This window comes from Heterodontus francisci, chromosome 21 (genome assembly GCF_036365525.1).
Source record: "Heterodontus francisci isolate sHetFra1 chromosome 21, sHetFra1.hap1, whole genome shotgun sequence".
NCBI lineage: Eukaryota > Metazoa > Chordata > Chondrichthyes > Heterodontiformes > Heterodontidae > Heterodontus > Heterodontus francisci.
In genome coordinates, this window is record NC_090391.1 from 75,809,167 (window position 1) to 75,813,932 (window position 4,766).

Genomic DNA, 4,766 nt, shown 5'->3' on the forward strand with positions numbered 1-4,766 from the left:
TGTGCCTACCCACTTTTTCATGTTTGTGCTTTGGGCCAGGGCTATTTATTTTTCTGTTACTTAACACCTCTCTGCGCTAACGCTTTGTCTTTCAACACACCTTTAACATACCGTTTTCCTTTGCTCCATGACCTTCTGGTCAGTAATTCTCCGTGACACTCTGTCCTATCAACACCTACTCTTTTGTTATCTCATGCCCCACGCCCCCTTTATTTGCTTAAAACCTATTCCATTTGTAACATTTTCCAATTCTGATGAAGGGTCATTGACTTGAAACGTTAACTCTGCTTCTCTCGACACAGATGCTGCCAGACCTGCTGCTTATTTTTATTACATATAAATACTGTGCCTGCAAAGGCAGGTCAGAGGCTGCGAATCTTTTGGCAGGTATCTCACCTCCTGACTCCCCAAGGATTGTCAACCATCTACAAGGCACAAGTCAGGGGTGTGATGGAATACTCTCCACTTGCCTGACACCATCCAGGGAAAATCAGGCCGCTTGTTTGGCACCCCTTAAACATTCATTCCCTCCAGCTTCAGCGCACAGTATGAGCATTGCGTAGGCGTACAAAATGTGCTGCAGCAACCCGTCAAGCCTCCTTCGACAGGACCTTCCAAACTTTCAACGTTAACCACAAAGAAAGGCAAGGCCAACAGATAGATGAGAATATCACCACCTGAAGGTTTTCCTCCAAGCCAGATGCCATCCGAGCTTGGAACTGTATCGCTGATGCTTCAATGCCGTTGGGCCAAAAAACAGAACTCCACGATCGCACTTTGGGTGTACCAACATCTGATGGAGTGCAATTGTTCAAGAAGGAGGCTCACCACCACCGTCTCAATGGCAAGTAGGGATGGAAAACGAATGCTGGCCTCGCCAACGACACTCACAACCCATGAAGGAATCAAAAAATGCACAATATGAGTGGAGTTAGCTAGTTTGCTCGTAATAAGCAGGTACAACGCGGCACAATCTGTGACAAGAGGGAGAGAGCCACAAGATTCGGAATCGGGAGCTAGACTGTTCCACCAGTTAGGAATTCACTAAAGGTCAGTAACTCTTGTTGAGATAATCACCGTTTAATATTAATAAAGCCCTGAAATTTGGCACAGCGATGATGACGTGCAAACATTTGATATGTTAGTTTAAAATCTGTCTCCCTGTTACTTAAACAAGAATATTAACCTTTTAATTAAAATGCAGAAAAATCACGCATCAACCATCTCCAAGACTCTGCACTTAACTGTGGCCAGCAATTGCAACAATATTGCCCGCATTAAAAAGTGACTAAATTCCGTCCTTCCTTCCTTCCTTCCTTCCTCCTTCATTCCACCCTTCCTTCATTCCTTCCTTCCTTCTTTTCTGGACAACATACTTATTTTGACCGCTTTCATCAACTGGAATACATGATTTTCTGAAGCAATTCATTTTATATAACAAGAAAATCACAATAAATGAACAAACTATATTTTAAAACTCTTGAACAGAAAACAATATTGTGGAAGTTGAAAATCTGAATTGTAAGCGAAAAATGCTGCATAACATTTGTGAGCAAGACGACATTTTTGGAAGTTGCACCATAGCTACAGAGGGTCTGGTGAAAACTGGCAGTAATGTTATTATTTCAGATATTAAAATTGTCATGTTTTGCTTTTTGCTTAAGTTCTTTATTAGTTGTTCCTCTCCAATAGGAGCTCACTTGTTTGGGCTTTTGGTTGATGACACTGTGCTAACTCATTGTCTCGCCGTTCTTTTTTTGAGAAAAGCCATCTGTGGAAATACTGCTTCGGATTGTGGGACTTGCAAGAGATTATGAAGATACAGCTTTAACCTGGTCTTCAGTGAATTCTTGGAGTGTTGACTTTATGTGTTTGTTCAGTGACTGTAAGTAATCCCAGGCAGCATTGGACCCAATTATCTCACCTCATGCATTTGTGTTTTCTCCTGTAAAGAGTGGAGATCCTCTCAATGTGTCAATAGGAGAATTTCTTCCAGTATCAACAACAAATACTGAATTAACGACTATTATCAGAAGGGATGTCTCTTAGTTTTCTGATAAAACTCAAAATTCTTTGGGCGCTTAATGATGTAGAAAAGATTTACTTCCCGATCTTGGCTGCGGTTGGTGTCCCGAGTAAGTTACAAGCTGGAGCTGGTACTTCAGCAACTGGAGTTTAACAGCATGTAATATCATAGTCCGCACATCCCGATCTTTAAATTAGAGCAGTGAATATATAGGAATGGTACTTCATTGGCTGTAAAGTGTTTTTCATGACTGGAGTTTCTCTTTTGTATCTTTAGATGTGAGTTCTTCCTTCTACCTTTCTCTTTCTTTCTTTCTCTTTCTTTCTTTCTTTCTTTCTTTCTTTCTTTCTTTCTTTCTTTCTTTCTTTCTTTCTTTCTTTCTTTCTTCCTTCTTTGCTACGATATTATTTATTATCTCTCTTTTTCTTTCTTTTATCAGTTTATAACGCTATTTTTATTTTTCTCAACGTGTGTATTTGACGGTGACATGTGTTCCATGGATGTCAACTCTCTTCACTGACAGCAACCAAATGATTATTGTGGTCATTATTTCGATTCTATTCATTCAATGCTTAGTGGAAATCGAGAAAAATTCCCCCTACAAAGCGGTTCAGACGAGGTGAATTGAATGTTTCAAACCTCATATTGGTAGTTTTTCTGTCGGATCAAGGATCCGAGATGTGCAGATGGAGTTCGTATACAGATCAACTGGGAGATAATTGAATGGCGAAACACGTCCAACTGGCTGAACATCATAACCACGCTCATGTGTTCAGATGGAAGTGCAGTTCCAGATTTTTTCCCTCTTCTTATTTAATCAAAATACAGTTGCTGTTTTCACCTTGTTTTATTCGAACCCGTTGCATCATTTAACTGCTGATTCATTGCTGATTACTCTGATTAAAAATTCTCTTTGCAGGATGTTCTGTCACAGGTTAGCTCATAGATTCCATCATCTGTCTTTCCGAATTTCAGTTTATGGTGACGGACGTGAATAGACATATTCCACATCCTGTTCTGTTATTTCACGAGAGACACATCGGACTGCTGTTATATAGGTGTTTGATGAATAATTTCCCATTATTTTCTTGCGTACAGTTAACGTGGTGACGATTGTGATCCTGTCTCGGGGAAAGTGCGGTCTCTCCAAATGTGTCACCTACTATCTGGTTTCCATGGCAGTGGCGGATCTTTTGGTCGTTATTCTCGATCTGATCCTGAGGCAGATTCCAATTGTTTATCGGGAACAGTTTACTTTTCTGTATTACGTTAGAGTTTGTGATATCCACGCCGGCCTGCTTTATGCCGCCACAGACTGTTCTGTCTGGTTTACCGTAACCTTCTCCTTTGATCGATTTGTAGCCATTTGTTGTCAGAAGCTGAAAACAAAATATTGTACACAGAAAACAGCCGCTGTGGTTCTCGGAACAGTGACTGTGCTAAGCTGTTTGAAAAACATTTTCTGGTACTTTCTGTATCAATCTCAATATCTGCTTTCGAACAGTCCTTGGTTTTGCGTCGTGGCACCAGGTGAAAGTCGGACACTGGCCTGGGCTGTTACTGAATTAATGCATCATATTTTAACACCTTTTATTCCATTTATTTAGATTCTACTATTGAATGCACTGACGGTCAAAAACATTCTCATTGCCAATACAGCCCGCAGGCGGTTCCGGAGTCGGAGCAGTGGGGAGAGTCCCATGGACCCAGAGATGGCGAACCGAAGAAAATCCATGATTTTACTGTTCGTTATATCGGGGAATTTCGTACTGTTATGGGTGGTGTTTATGATGTGTTCCATTTTGAAACGATTGGACTACTTTCTTTGGTATATGGTTACTGTTTCTCTGCCCACATTTGTTCAGGAAATAGGTTTCATGCTCCAGCTCTTGAGTTGTTGCACCAACACGTTTATTTATGCAGTGACCCAAAGAAAATTCAGACAGGAGTTGAGAAATGGAGTGAAATATCCTTTCACAATGATGGTCAAATTAATTCGATGAGAAGATCTCACAGCATCGACGGATGAATTTTCAGCCAAAGCCTGCTTTACACAATTGTACCAGAGTCAAATCCAGGGGTACTTGGGGAATGAACATTTAATGTGTTTTTTTTCCTTCCAAATGCACCATTACCTCACATTGCCAGGAATCTTCAGTACCTCAGTGCTGAAAATTTTCTCTGACCTTTGCTTTATTTTGAAGTAACATGATTTGAAAGCCAGGACAGGATCAGGAAAAATGTAAAGGCAGCTGGAAAAAAGGAAGAGTGCGAAGGTTATTGATTTCTCCACCATCACTTGGATCAATAGATAAGAAAAGTATTTTTTCTGCACTGAATAACCAGTAACCCGGTCACATCCACGTCCTTGAAACCCCATTGCCACCCCGCACCACAGTGCACCCGCGAGCCGGAAACCACACATTCCCCGGTCCCAGGATATCATGCTGCAGGGCCGAGGTACAGCGCATGCCTGGGACCCCACACAGCACACTCCTGGAACCCAGGGGAGCACACTTTCTGGAAACAGTACAGCATATGCCATGTGAACATATGGTACACACCAACGAGCCGGTATCGCAAACTACCGGGTACCGATACGGAACAGACCTGGATAACTGTACAGTACATACTCGAGTAGCAGGACATCAAACTCCTGTATCCCAATCCAGTACATTCGAAGGTCCCATGGTAGCGCACTCCCTGTGCATCTATTGCACACACACAGCTCCTGATACAA

General features: G+C 41.7%; 1 pseudogene; it reads left to right on the forward strand.

The window, feature by feature from the left end:
• Positions 1-2,038: 2,038 nt before the first annotated feature.
• Positions 2,039-4,029, forward strand: LOC137381221 (probable G-protein coupled receptor 139; annotated as a pseudogene).
• The last annotated feature ends 737 nt before the right edge of the window (positions 4,030-4,766 follow it).